The 16114-nt window shown below is 41.8% G+C and overlaps 1 long non-coding RNA gene across 1 annotated transcript; it reads left to right on the top strand.

Annotated features, from left to right (window-relative positions):
• The first annotated feature begins 13205 nt into the window (after positions 1 to 13205).
• On the top strand, positions 13206 to 14366 carry LOC311007598. Its single transcript, XR_014596427.1, has 3 exons — positions 13206 to 13306; positions 13398 to 13426; positions 14230 to 14366. It is a non-coding gene; the product is annotated as an uncharacterized lncRNA (long non-coding RNA).
• The last annotated feature ends 1748 nt before the right edge of the window (positions 14367 to 16114 follow it).

Here is a 16114-nt window from a genome sequence, read left to right as displayed (position 1 = left end):
TGACACCGTTTGATGAACACTGTAGACACTCAGTCCAGTGGCTGTTTGATGATGAAGATAAAAACATGGAGACAGTCAGACAGTCTAACTGTTCTGACTCTGTCAAGATTAAAACGTCTGAATTGATTCAGAAGAAGAAATCACTGAGGTGTAAAGTGACAGATCACTATGGAAACACAGAGAAGCTGTTTGAGTTCAAGACTCAGAGATCAACAGGTGAGATGGTGATGAGCTCCCCCCCCCCCTTCTGTCTCCCTCCCTCTCTCTGTCAATTCAATTCAACAAGCTTTATTGGCATGACTGTGTTTTACAATACTGCCAAAGCGCCAGGACAACAGAAGTTGTTTTTACCTGTTTCCATTGTCAATCCTATAAGCAAATATTTATAGCAGCAAAAGGAAATGCGCAATAGGAAACCCACATAGGTTCTCAAATCAGCTGCCACTCTGCAGGGACGGCGCGTGTCATAAGCCATTGGAGCCATATGTGATCATAATGATGATGAGAAAAGGAAACACATTAACGTAAGGTACAACCTAAACTGAGATTCGAACCCGTACTAGGAGATGATGCTGCTTACTGAGGGAGCTGCTCTACCAGGGGAGCTATACATTAGTCATAATGCTCTCATGTGTCTTATCGATCACTGACCCGCTGCTCCAGCTGACACACATCAGCGTCTGGACATAAGTGCTGCTGTCGTGTCTTCAACCTAAAAACTGATCTTTATACAATTTTTCGTTGAGTAAAAATCCTCCCTGAATGTATGGAAGTTGAAACTTCTGTAGGCTGTGCCTAATTGTTTCTGCTTCCGCTTAGCCGTGGCTGCAGCGAGCGAGGAAAATCACAACCTCAGACGTCTTTAGGGTCTTTGACGTGTGCACAAAAAAAGACCACAGTTAAACATAAAAGCAAAACGAAAACAAATAAACATAAAATGGGAATATCACAGATAAATACAAAATACAAAGAATAAGACCTTAAAAGACATTTAAAAGGCGTCATAGTGAGTTGTTGATGATGTTGATGGCGGATGAGATTAATGATTTTTATCACTAAGTTTGTCCTTGCTATGCGCCACTTTTTTTTCATGAATCTCAGTGGGTGGGCAATCGAATCAGTCAATCTGGGTGGGCCTGTGCCCATCCAGGCCCACCCATAGCTCCGCCACTGGTACAGAAACCTGTGAAACGTAAGGAAATGTGAAAAAAATATTTTTTTCAAGATTATGAATTGATCCAGAATCGTAGAGGATAAGAATCACAATTCTTACATGAATCGATTTTTCTCCCACCCCTACTATGTAAATAAAATTAGAGTTGAGTTGAGTTGATTTGTCCTGATCCTCACAGGAAGTCGTCTTCTAACTCACTGTTTGTCTCTTTTCTCTTTTCTCAGCTGCAGCAGCTCAACAAAACGTTTCATTTGTCACTGACGGAGACGAAGTTGATGTCACTTTACCTTGTTATGTTGGGACAGGTGATCAGAGGAGATGTGATGATACTGAATGGCTCTTTGTTGCTCCAGGAAGCAGCTCATTTGTACCAGTGTTTATAGATGGGAAGTTTCATGCAGACGTCAGATCTAAGTCAGACAGACTGAGAGTCACAGAGAAATGTTCTCTGGTTATAGAGAAGGTCTCAGTAGATGATGCTGGTCTGTACTTCTGCAGACAGTTCAGAGAGGGACGACAACAAGGTGAAGCTGCTCTGGTTCTTCTGTCTGTCGTCACCAGTGAGTATTTACACTGAATCATCTCACTCATTAGTGTGAATGCTGGAAGCATTCACACTATTGTTATTCAAATCTTTATTCTCTTTTTTTAATATTCTTACTACTTTCCGCCTTTCCACGGACTTAAACTAGTCCTTCATACTTTGTGCGATTTCAACAATTCATATATCAAAACGTGCAGCTTTTTTTGAACTTTATCGGCATTACTTTTCTCTTTTTAACTATTTATACTTTTTAAATTATTTAACTTTTTCTGCTATTTTTTTCCCATAGGAATGCATTGAAAACATCTTCAAACTTTTAAAATTTTCTTACTACTTTGAACCTCTAAAACGTCAGCATACTTTCTCCCACAGACTCCATTTGACTTTTAAACTGTAGACAAACTTTTAATCTATTCACATATTACTCAGCTTATTGATATCTTCAACAGTTTTTAGGTATTTGGCTGTTTTAAAATCATTAAAATTTTCGACAAAATCCAACTTTATAATGGTTGTGTATTGCGCTTAACGAGCAGGGCTTAGAGTGAGTGACATCATCGTTAGAGTGAGAGGGATCGAAAAAACATTCAGGATTTTTTCTGGATAAATTGCCAGCACGGCCACAAATTAAACTCTAGACACATGATTTCTTCACCGGTTTGTACCACACTTGTCGTCTCTCATTTGATGTGCTCAAAACAGCAGACAGACTTACAGAATTGTCTCTATGAGCCTAATTGTGCAGCTAGACCCGCTCCAGTGGCTCATCCACTTCAATATAAAAGTAGGAGCTGATTTTTTTAGAAAAGCAGAAATGCCCCCCTTTTCTACCTTGCGACCCTGAGAAAAGTTTTTGCCCTACAAACATTTAATGCACATCAATGTGCTCAGGAAGGTCTCCTTGCCCCAGTAGTCATGGCCACATTCTGATAAAAGGTACGGTTCTCTTTTACTGGGCTGTTTTGGAAAGCTGCACAGAGCCCAAATCTCTCTGCTCTGCTCTGCTCTGTGTAGCGCAGTGGCAGCTGTACTGGCCAGCTCGTTATCAACGTCTATAAATAGAACAGTGCAGGTGCAGCCTGGCCGCTCGTTAAGATGTTTTTAAACACAGCCCCACACAGACACATGATAAACCAGACTGACAGAGGATGTCCACGCACAAACACAGGCATCACACTCACACAGACAGACACTCACACACAGTCACACATGCACACATACACAAACAGACACAACACACAAACACAACACTGTTCCACACAGTAAAATGTAAGCATGGTAGTCACCATGGTAACTTCTGAGGGCAGGCTGCCACGCAGGTGTAATCAATCAGATCATTAGGGAGAGAGGAGTTCTGTGGCGCTTATCAACAGTTTTACTTTCTGCACATGTACACGCAGACAGAGAGACCGTCAGACTCACACACCCAGACACACACACACAGGTTTTCAGCTCAAATTCATCAGTCTCTCAATTATTTTATACTTTTGATGTAAACATCTCCAACAATTTATATTTTTCTCATGAATTTAAGTTCAGACGTTTAGTCTTTCCAACTCTATTAATAGTAGTACAATTACAGGTGGAGCCTAGGACATAGGATGCAGCTTTTAACACGTGTCCTATCTATCTATCTATCTATCTATCTATCTATCTATCTATCTATCTATCTATCTATCTATCTATCTATCTATCTATCTATCTATCTATCTATCTATCTATCTATCTATCTATCTATCTATCCCCCTCCCTATTTTTTAACCCCTCTGTCTCCTTTCTTTCTTTCTTTCTTTCTTTCTTTCTTTCTTTCTTTCTTTCTTTCTTCTACTCCTTCATTTGTATTTTACGTAACTTTTTCTATCCTTCCCTCTCTATCCATCCATCCATCCATCCATCCATCCATCTACCTCTTTCTATCTATCATCCCCCTCTCTCTTTTTCTTCTTTCTTTCTTTCTTTCTTTCTTTCTTTCTTTCTTTCTTTCTTTCTTTCTCTTTCTTTCTTTCTTTCTTTCAGTCCATTTCTGTCTTTTTACTTCTTTGTTTGTTTGATTGATTCTTTCTTTCTTTCTTTCTTTCTTTCTTTCTTTCTTTCCTTTTCTTTTTTCTCTCTTGTTTCAATCTTTCTTTCTTTCTTTCTTTCAACAATTTCTTCAGCTCATTCAGCATTGCTTTCAGCATTCACACCATTTCCATTCTTGGAAATGTTTTTTCTAGTTCTGATTATTACAGTGATGAAGCTCATTTCTCTCTCATTGTCTCCATCAGTGACTGAACAGAAGGTCGGTGATGATGGTGATGATGAGGTGACGTTGACCTGCTCTGTGACACCGTTTGATGAACTCTGTAGACACTCAGTCCAGTGGCTGTTTGATGATGAAGATAAAAACATGGAGACAGTCAGACAGTCTAACTGTTCTGACTCTGTCAAGATTAAAACGTCTGAATTGATTCAGAAGAAGAAATCACTGAGGTGTAAAGTGACAGATCACTATGGAAACACAGAGAAGCTGTTTGAGTTCAAGACTCAGAGATCAACAGGTGAGATGATGATGAGCTCCCCCCCCCCCCTTCTGTCTCCCTCCCTCTCTCTGTCAATTCAATTCAACAAGCTTTATTGGCATGACTGTGTTTTACAATACTGCCAAAGCGCCAGGACAACAGAAGTTGTTTTTACCTGTTTCCATTGTCAATCCTATAAGAAAATATTTATAGCAGCAAAAGGAAATGCGCAATAGGAAACCCACATAGGTTCTCAAATCAGCTGCCACTCTGCAGGGACGGCGCGTGTCATAAGCCGTTGGAGCCATATGTGATCATAATGATGATGAGAAAAGGAAACACATTAACGTACTGTAAGGTACAACCTAAACTGAGATTCGAACCCGTACTAGCAGATGATGCTGCTTACTGAGGGAGCTGCTCTACCAGGGGAGCTATACATCAGTTATAATACTCTCGTGTGTCTTATCGATCACTGACCCGCTGCTCCAGCTGACACACATCAGCGTCTGGACATAAGTGCTGCTGTCGTGTCTTCAACCTAAAAACTGATCTTTATACAATTTTTCGTTGAGTAAAAATCCTCCCTGAATGTATGGAAGTTGAAATTTCTGTAGGCTGTGCCTAATTGTTTCTGCTTCCGCTTAGCCGTGGCTGCAGCGAGCGAGGAAAATCACAACCTCAGACGTCTTTAGGGTCTTTGACGTGTGCACAAAAAAAGACCACAGTTAAACATAAAAGCAAAACGAAAACAAATAAACATAAAATGGGAATATCACAGATAAATACAAAATACAAAAAATAAGACCTTAAAAGACATTTAAAAGGCGTCATAGTGAGTTGTTGATGATGTTGATGGCGGATGAGATTAATGATTTTTATCACTAAGTTTGTCCTTGCTAGAGGGACCCTGTAGCGACAGGCTGAAGGAAGGAGTTGGGATGAGGTGTGGAGTGGTGAGGTATTATTAGCTACATTCTTGTATTTAAGCAACAACGAACAGAAACATAGGCAACTCTGTCCATGGTCACTGCTCCCTGATGCTGCATGTTATCGTCCTCCTGCTCACAGATGCCACCTGGTGGTTGTTTCAGCACATTGCCGCTTCTCATGAAAACACAATTGATCCTCCACTAAAAAGCCGCGTGATTCACGCGAGAATCACGCGTGAAGTCGGCCAGAACAAAGTAGTTCCTACTGTATCACCTGTAACAAAGGCGCTAATGAATAAAAAAACAGACGGCACTCTGCTCTCACATCGGTTCACCTGCAGCCGGTCTGCAGCGCCACAGAGGAGCTGCTGCTGCTGTTCCTCTCTCTTCAGTCTGGTGTTTGGCTGCACTTTGTAGGCTATGAAAGAGTTCAAAATGTGAAGATCTAACGTCACCTGAGCACTGATCAGCTGATCCAGAGCACAGTGGATGTAGCTGCTCAGCTGGAGCGCGTGCAGAGAAAAATATTCTCTAAATAACATACGAAAGATTGTTATTTAGAGAATATTTTTCTCATCTTTTGTTGTGTAATGCAGGGAGGGCTTAGCCCTGCTAGCCCATTGATACCAGCCGCCACTGCGCGCGTGTGTTTAATGGCAAAAAAAAAACATTAATCGTCCTCCATCGATGATAGAGGGTCGGGTTGCTAATGGGCACAAGCCTAGTCACAGACATTCAATAGAGCATTTAAATCTGACCAGTTAACGTTAGTAATCGGTTAACGAGCGTCTTAGCGTCATGGCTTGCTGCAGCACTTTGTCCGGTACAGTGGCGGAGCCAGAACGTGGCTAATGGGTAGGCCTGGAAAGATCAGGATGGGCCTGATTATTTATGGCACTAGAACCCCCCCCCCCCCGCTGTGACCTGCTGTGGCCGACAGACCCTCACGTTCCGCGGCGAGAGGCTGTGACACGGCACGGTGCGTCTGTGTTATTGTTGTTTAGTGGCGCCCCCCCCGCCCCCGATGGTGGTTTTGTGAATAGAACAACCATTGTTGTATATATTTATCTTACACGAGCCCTTTGATCCAGAACTGCGAGTGTCAGAAGAGCGACAGACACAAACAGAGCAGCTTTCATAAAAGACACTCTATCTCCTTTTCTAGAAGAAAAGCAGGGATTTTGGTGAAACCCAGCCATGTTTAGCTTGAGTTTTCTCAGGAACGGAGGCACGTAGAAACAAACGGTTTGTGGCCATTTGAAGCATAAAGTTTAACCTTTCAAATGAGCCACAGTATGTGTTGGTGGCAATAATATAGAATACACTGTGGCTCTAGAAAAATGGTCTAAATTGCCGGTACACTTGACTAAAACTTTGGAAAGGAGCGCGGCACTCAATGAGTTAAAAAAAAGAAGCTTTTTTTTTCATGAATCTCAGTGGGTGGGCAATCGAATCAGTCAATCTGGATGGGCCTGTGCCCATCCAGGCCCACCCATAGCTCCGCCACTGGTACAGAAACCTGTTAGTGCGCGTATTGACACGTGAAACGTAAGGAAATGTGAAAAAAAATGTTTTCAAGATTATGAATTGATCCAGAATCGTAGAGGATAAGAATCACTCCCACCCCTGCTATATAAATAAAATTTGAGTTGAGTTGATTTGTCCTGATCCTCACAGGAAGTCGTCTTCTAACTCAATGTTTGTCTCTTTCCTCTTTTCTCAGCTGCAGCAGCTCAACAAAATGTTTCATTTGTCACTGACGGAGACGGAGCTGATGTCAGTTTACCTTGTTATGTTGGGACAGGTGATCAGAGGAGATGTGATGATACTGAATGGCTCTTCAGAGCTTCAGAAAGCAGCTCAGCAGTACCAGTGTTTATAGATGGGAAGTTTCATGCAGCTGTCAGATCTAAGTCAGACAGACTGAGAGTCACAGAGAAATGTTCTCTGGTTATAGAGAAGGTCTCAGTAGATGATGCTGGTGTGTACGACTGCAGTCAGTTCAGAGAGGGACAACAACAATATGAAGTTGGTGTGGTTCTTCTGTCTGTCGTCACCAGTGAGTATTTACATTGAATCATCTCACTCATTCTGATTATTACAGTGATGAAGCTCATTTCTCTCTCATTGTCTCCATCAGTGACTGAACAGAAGGTCGATGATGATGATGATGATGAGGTGACGTTGAACTGCTCTGTGACACCGTTTGATGAACACTGTAGACACTCAGTCCAGTGGCTGTTTGATGATGAAGATAAAAACATGGAGACAGTCAGACAGTCTAACTGTTCTGACTCTGTCAAGATTAAAACGTCTGAATTGAATCAGAAGAAGAAATCACTGAGGTGTAAAGTGACATATCGCCATGGAAACACAGAGAAGCTGTTTGAGTTCAAGACTCAGAGATCAACAGGTGAGATGGTGATGAGCTCCCCCCCCCCCTTCTGTCTCCCTCCCTCTCTCTGTCAATTCAATTCAACAAGCTTTATTGGCATGACTGTGTTTTACAATACTGCCAAAGTGCCAGGACAACAGAAGTTGTTTTTACCTGTTTCCATTGTCAATCCTATAAGAAAATATTTATAGCAGCAAAAGGAAATGCGCAATAGGAAACCCACATAGGTTCTCAAATCAGCTGCCACTCTGCAGGGACGGCGCGTGTCATAAGCCATTGGAGCCATATGTGATCATAATGATGATGAGAAAAGGAAACACATTAACGTAAGGTACAACCTAAACTGAGATTCGAACCCGTACTAGGAGATGATGCTGCTTACTGAGGGAGCTGCTCTACCAGGGGAGCTATACATTAGTCATAATGCTCTCATGTGTCTTATCGATCACTGACCCGCTGCTCCAGCTGACACACATCAGCGTCTGGACATAAGTGCTGCTGTCGTGTCTTCAACCTAAAAACTGATCTTTATAGATAGATAGATAATCTTTTATTACGGACTCAGGTCCATTATGGGGAGACAATACAAAAACACATACAATACAAGATAAAAAACACCATCATAAATTTAAAAACACATACAGACACCTGTTCCAGTGTCTCCAGAGACCTGACAAGTATTTTGTATCACTGTGTGTGACTAGTGCGACTATGATGCTATTGCTTGACTGGTTAAGTCGACACCTGAACCTGTACATGTAATTTCTTAAAAGAGCATGAAAGGTAGATACATTGCAAGATACAAACATATGACTCGCGCTTGTCCATCTTGGGCGCCTAAGTAATATTCGAAATGCATCATTGTAAGCTACCAACAGTTTTCTCATTTTTGCAGCACTGTACTTGCACCACAAGTGTGCTGTGTACAGTGTAGTACAATATGATCTAAACAAGGCTATCTTTACATCCTCTGTACACTTATTGAATTTCCTTTTAAGCATATTGGCCTGCGCATAGAGTTTACAACACTGACGTTGAACGTCATCATCATCACATAGATCTTCTCTGATTATGTGGCCCAGATATTTAACTTTTTTCACAACACCAAGTGCTTGACCAGCTAAGAAAAAGGAGGGGAATTGTGTATTCCTATCCTCCTTTGTTTTTACAATCATAATCACACTTTTTGCTGAATTAAACACAATATCAAACTGCATACTATAACAAGAACAGATTCTCAGCAGTTGCTGTAGCCCAACACTAGAGGGCGATATAATGACCAAGTCATCAGCATAAACCAGGTGATTAATGAGTCTGTCTCCCACTATACATCCAGTCCTGCACTGGTTCAACTGTCTAGACAGATCATCCAGATACAGATTGAAGAGGACAGGTGATAGGATTCCTCCTTGTCTCACACCGTTAGTTACAAGGAAGGGTGCAGATAAACTTGTACCCCATCTAACATGCATATTTTGATGTACATACCAATAGTGCAATATTCTAATCATGTACGGTGGAACACCGCGCTCCTGCAATTTGACAAACAGTTTTCCATGATTGACTTTGTCAAAGGCTTTGGATGCATCCAGGAAACATAAAAACATTGTACTATTTTTTGTTCTATACACACTAACCATCTCTTTCAATGCATAAATGCACAAATCTGTGCTGTGTTTACTTTTGAAACCAAACTGGTTATCTGTGGTGATTACATATTGTTGGAGTCTATCCAGGAGAACTTGTTCCAGTACTTTGGAAAGTACACTGGCCAGCGCGATGGGTCTATAGTTTTCTATGCTAGATATCTTTCCAGTTTTGTCTTTGATGACAGGAACTAAGACTACAGCCATCATGAAATCTGGTAGTACACCATGCATTAGCAGTCCAGTGAAACACAGAGCAATTAACACTGATACTCTGCTGCTAGCGTATTTTAGATGTTCTGCTGCTATTTGGTCAAGGCCACATGCTTTATTCAATGACAATTTCTCTATGGCATAACACACATCATCTGGTCTGATAGTCACACCATCATGATGGGGAACATCTCCAACAGTAAAAGTATCGCTCTTAACACAGTTAAAAATGTCACAATAATGCTTCCTCCACAGTTCAACGATATTCTCAGATCCAGTGATACCAGAGATACTAGATGGTAAAGGCATCTTGCTGTTATTAATTGCTTTAACTTCTTTCCAGAATTCATATGTCTTATTTTGTTGAAGCTTTTTGGCCATTGAATTAGCCCTCATTGCTTCCTCATTTCTTTTTATAAATCGCACAGCATATTTGAATCTGGCATTTGCTATTTTCTTTCTTTCACACTCTGGACCGTGCCTTACTTTTCCTGATGTTACCCAGTTACTGAAAGCTTCTTTGGCTTCTGCATGTAATTCACGTACATATTCATTCCACCCAGGCCTTATATTATGTTTAACCTTTTTTTGGCAGAAACATTTACTGTCATTGACAAGACAATTCACAATTGTGTCATACATAGTACACAGCTCCTTATTGTGCTTTTGGCTCTTACAGTTAATATTACCACATAGTATAGCCTCAACAGGTAGATCAATATTACTAAGGCTATAGTCAGTCAGTGACCTATAATGTCTGAGGTCAGCGTCTGTGAGGCTCATCCAGTCTAATCTCTCACTCCGCTCAGAGTTATTAATACTGTTACATACAGGTAAATTTCCAACATTTAACATCATGGAGACGGGAATGTGGTCTGTTGTCGCTAGCCCATACAATATTTCAACATTCTCCAGACTGTCATGAGCATCGGCTGTACACACAATGTGATCGAGCCAAGATGTACTATGCCATGCTTCACTGACGTATGTGTAGCTTTCTACAGGCAAGAGTATTTTGCTGGAGAGAACCAGTTTATTATCTTGACAGAACTGTATTAATCGCTGACCAAAAATAGACTTGTCATCAGCAACATCAGCATTCATGTCCCCCATCACGTATATATTTGTATAAGCACTTTCCTCAATGAATGAGCCTATAAATGCTAATCTATCTAAGTATTCCTCCTCGTTTTTGTGACAGTCATATGGAGTGTATACATTTAAAATAATAAAAACATTCATGTTATGTACAACTTTAATTGCTACACACCAGTCCACCTCAAGGCTGATCACACTGATCAGTGGGTCATAGTTTTTGCGCCACAAGATGGCCACCCCTCCGGGTATTCTTCCCCGCACTATTCCCGCACTTAGGTCCGTTGTGGACTCTCCTGCCCCGTGGAAGTCATTATGAACAGAGTTCAGTTTATCCAAATCTTGTTTGGCTAAAAAAGTCTCTTGTAAACAGAGAATGTCAGTGCTCTCCAGGAGCTGGTCAATAACAACACGACGCGCTCTATCTCCAGCACTCTGTCCCAGGCGCAAGCCTCGTGAATTATATGACACAACTCTGATAGCCATGGCTGAGGCTTCTACACGGCATCTGATGACCCAGCCTCCGGTACAATACAATTTTTCGTTGAGTAAAAATCCTCCCTGAATGTATGGAAGTTGAAACTTCTGTAGGCTGTGCCTAATTGTTTCTGCCTCCACTTAGCCGTGGCTGCAGCGAGCGAGGAAAATCACAACCTCAGACGTCTTTAGGGTCTTTGACGTGTGCACAAAAAAAGACCACAGTTAAACATAAAAGCAAAACGAAAACAAATAAACATAAAATGGGAATATCACAGATAAATACAAAATACAAAGAATAAGACCTTAAAAGACATTTAAAAGGCGTCATAGTGAGTTGTTGATGAGATTAATGATTTTTATAATACTGCCAAAGTGCCAGGACAACAGAACAATAACACATAGACAAGCAATCAACAATCAATAATAAACAATAACAACCATAATAATAACAAAAACAAATTTAAAAGGTGCAGATTTATTCAGCCGCAATATATTTGAACCATTTTAAAGTAAACTGCTACATTTAGCTTATCTTATACTGTCTTTTCAAAAGCCTGGACTGTAGGGATGTGAATCTTTGGGTGTCTCATTCGTTTCAAAATCAATTCTCATATGCAGATGCAGCACTCTGCTCTCACGCCGGTTCACCTGCAGCCTGTCTGCAGCGCCACAGAGGAGCTGCTGCTGCTGTTCCTCTCTCTTCAGTCTGGTGTTTGGCTGCACTTTGTAGGCTATGAAAGAGTTCAAAATGTGAAGATCTAACGTCACCTGAGCACCGATCAGCTGATCCAGAGCACAGTGGATGTGGCTGCTCAGGTGGAGCGCGTGCAGAGAAAAATATTCTCTAAATAACATACAAAAGATTGTTATTTAGAGAATATTTTTCTCATCTTTTGTTGTGTAATGCAGGGAGGGCTTAGCCCTGCTAGCCCATTGATACCAGCCGTCACTGCACGCGTGTGTTTAATGGCAAAAAAAAAAACATTAATCGTCCTCCATCGATGATAGAGGGTCGGATTGCTAATAAGCATGAGCATTTAAATCTGACTAGTTAACGTTAGTAATCGGTTAACGAGCGTAGCGTACGGCTTGCTGCAGCACTTTCTACGGAAGCCTGTGAGTGCACGTATTGACACGTGAAATGTGAAGAAAAAAAATTTGACATTATGAATCGATCCAGAATCGTAGAGGATAAGAATCACGATTCTTACATGAATCGTTTTTTTTCTCCCACCCCTACTATATAAATAAAATTAGAGTTGAGTTGAGTTGATTTGTCTTGATGTAAAATGATCCTCACAGGAAGTCGTCTTCTAACTCACTGTTTGTCTCTTTTCTCTTCTCTCAGATGTCACTGTCAGAGACGGAGCTGATGTCACTTTACCTTGTGATGTTGGGACAGGTGATCAGAGATGTGATGATACTGACTGGCTCTTTGTTGCTCCAGGAAGCAGCTCAGTAGTATCAGTGTTTGAAGATGGGAAGTTTCATGCAGACGTCAGATCTAAGTCAGACAGACTGAGAGTCACAGAGAATTGTTCTCTGGTTATAGAGAAGGTCTCAGTATATGATGCTGGTCGGTACTACTGCAGACAGTTTAACACATCAGGACGACAACAAGGTGAAGCTGCTCAGGTTCTTCTGTCTGTCGTCACCAGTGAGTATTTACATTGAATCATCTCACTCATTCTGATTATTACAGTGATGAAGCTCATTTCTCTCTCATTGTCTCCATCAGTGACTGAACAGAAGGTCGGTGATGATGATGATGATAGTGAGGTTACGTTGACCTGCTCTGTGAAGTCGTATGGACGACGGTGTGAACAATCAGTTCAGTGGCTGTTTGAAGATGAAGATAAAAACATGGAGACGTCTCAGTTTTCCTGTTCTGACTCTGTCAAGATTAAAACGTCTGAATTTAATCAGAAGAAGAAATCACTGAGGTGTAATGTGACAGATCGCCTTGGAAACAAGAATGTGTTTGAATTCAAGACTCAGAGATCAACAGGTGAGATGATGATGAACTCTCTCTCTCTCCCACTCCCCCCCTTCTGTCTCCCTCCCTCTCTCTGTCAATTCAATTCAACAAGCTTTATTGGCATGGCTGTGTTTTACAATATTGCCAAAGCGCCAGGACAACAGAACAATAACACATAGACAAGTAATCAACAATTAATAATAAACAATAACAACCATACCTCCCCCCCTCTCTGTTTGTGTCTTGAAACAGTGAATGTGCCTCCAGGCTGGTGGTGGCTGCATTTCATCGTTGTAGCTGCAGGTTTTGCAGCTCTCACAACAGCGGTCATCTGGACGAGACGTAAAGGTGAGGACTCTCACTGACCAAGCTGTTTCCATGAAGCTGGAGTTTTCCTCTTGAAGCTGAAGTCCACTCTTTTCTCTTTGTGTCTTTTCAGGAAACCAAACGCAGACAGAAGGAAACACAGTGAGTTCAAACACTCATCAGCTCTTTATGAAAACACAACTCTACAGAACAGAACCACTGTTTATCAGTTTGATGGATGGATGGATGGATGGATGGATGGATGGATGGATGGATGGATGGATGTTGGATGATGGATGATGGATGGATGGAAGGAAGGATGGAAGGAAGGAAGGATGGATGGATGGATGTTGGATGATGGATGATGGATGATGGATGGATGGAAGGAAGGATGGAAGGAAGGATGGATGGATGGAAGTTGGAAGGATGCATGGATGGATGGATGATGGATGGATGGAAGGAAGGATGGATGGATGGATGGATGGATGGATGTTGGATGATGGATGATGGATGGATGGAAGGATGGATGGATGCATGGATGGATGGATGATGGATGGATGGATGGATGGATGGATGGATGGATGGATGGATGGATGGATGGATGTTGGATGATGGATGATGGATGATGGATGGATGGAAGGAAGGATGGAAGGATGCATGGATGGATGGATGGATGGATGGATGGATAGATAGAAGGTTGGATGATGGATGGATGCTGTTGGATGGATGGATGGATGGATGTTGGATGATGGATGATGGATGGATGGAAGGATGGATGGATGCATGGATGATGGATGGATGGAAGGATGGATGGATGCATGGATGGATGGATGATGGATGGATGGATGGATGAATGGATGTTGGACGGATGGATGATAGATGGATGATAGATGGATGTTGTTGGATGGACGGATGGATGATATTGGATCCATGGATGGATTGATGAATGGTCTTCTTGTGTTCAGGTGCGTGATGATGATGCTGGTGCTGATGAAGAGGAAGGTGAGGGTGCTGTGTTCTATGAAAACGTTGGAGAGTCTTCTTCCTCTGATGTTGGACAGCGCGTCACCATCATGTTTCACACGAGGACACAACATCAGAGTCCAGAGATGATTCCAACACGTGGGACGACTGAGTGACTGTGAACACAACACAACACAAACACACAAACACACTGCAAGTAGCACACACCTCAACAGGAAGCTCCAGGTTTCTGTCTCTTCAGTGGATGTTTGTCTTCAGCTCTGTCTCCATGTGTCCTCACTGTTGGTGGGACTGTTGTGAAGAGAAGGTCTGGACCTGATCTGGTTCTAAAGTTCCTTGTTGTTGTGAACTGGCTCTAAAAGACAGACAGGAAGAGCAGACTTCGAAACAGCCGTCATTTGGATAAACTGACCGGATATTTGGGGTCTAAACAGTTACTTTCTAATAAATAAATGAAGTGCATAATAACAACTTTACAGCAGGAAATAAAACAGCTTTTCGCCTGTTTTATAGCTGTTTTGTCTTCAGATGTCATCAGGTGGGATCTCTGGTTGTAAATAGTCGCAAGTCCGTCACTGACCAATCAGCATTCATTAGCAGAATGCTAGCGTGTTATGGCCAACAAGAGCCCAACCTGTAGGAAATCGAAAGGACAAAACTTCTCAACAATTTCACTTCTAACCTATAATCCATATTGAACTTTCAGAAAACACAACAATATTTGCGATTTTTCGCCGATTACCAGGTGAAAGGGACAAATTTAGCCTTCTAGCTCCATAGGGCCCCGTTCATTCTGCACTCGCCCGCAATCACTCCTAGTGGAATTCTGGTGGAACTGCAACCAAGTTCGATACAATGGGGCTAATGGAGAGTGGCAAGGCTCGTCGTAGACTGGCTCTGACTTGTCCTAGTTGTGTCCGTCACTTTTTTGTGGCCCCTGGAAACACTTGAATTGTAGTGTGTGTGCTACTTGCAGCCTGTTTCTTTGTGTTGTATATGAATGTGTTAGTGAAGTGTCAGTGTGTTGATCTGGGGCTCACAGTGGGAACATGCAGACTGTACATAAATGATATTTTTATGCCTCTGTCTCTTCTTCTTCTTCAGACGTCAGGTCAAAACTAAACATGTTTGTGTAACAGCTCAGAAACAGAAGATTTGCTTCTTGAAAACACACTGTAGACAACCACATGTATGATGCAGTGTTTGTGTTCCTGTGCTTCTCTGAGCTGGTTGGACTTTGTTAGATTTCTTGACCTTTACCTGGAGGTGGACATGGCCTCCTGCACGCCTGTGCTGATGATAAAACAATATGAAGCTCTGTAGCTTTTTCTTTTATTTGCTTTGATGGACTGAATTCCTGTTTACACTTTTGAGCACAAAATAAACTTATGAAATGAATTCATGTTGTGTTGTACTTCTTTAAAAAATTTCCCTCATTATCTCCTCCCCCTCATGTGGACTAAGGGCTGGGAGAAGTTTCAGAGTCCTCCGTGGCTTCTCTGAGTTACAGCGGGGCTCCGTGCAGCAGTGCATGTCCATATGACGGTTGAGAACGGAGCTCACTTTTCTTCGTCCAAAAAGACACACCAAAAAACATCCAAATATCTCAACAGTGCTCGTATGTAATGTCCCTCTTGTATTGAAGCCCCGACATGAGAAATTGTTCCGAAAAAAATTAAATAAGTCTATATTTTAAGCTTGTTTGTAGCGGAAGCTCCCAGCACTGCTCAAATCTCGGGTGATTTGCATTGACATCGGTGCAAATCGGCGCGAGATTTGGACGGACCAGGAAGAGCAGTGCTGGGAGCTGGACTAGAATATGGACGAGAGGACAAACTGTCCACTTCTTATCAGAGTAAAACATGA

This window comes from Trachurus trachurus (genome assembly GCF_905171665.1).
Source record: "Trachurus trachurus genome assembly, chromosome: 24".
Classification (NCBI taxonomy): domain Eukaryota; kingdom Metazoa; phylum Chordata; class Actinopteri; order Carangiformes; family Carangidae; genus Trachurus; species Trachurus trachurus.
Note: the sequence above shows the minus strand (reverse complement) of the source record. Positions and strands in the feature narration are given on the sequence as shown.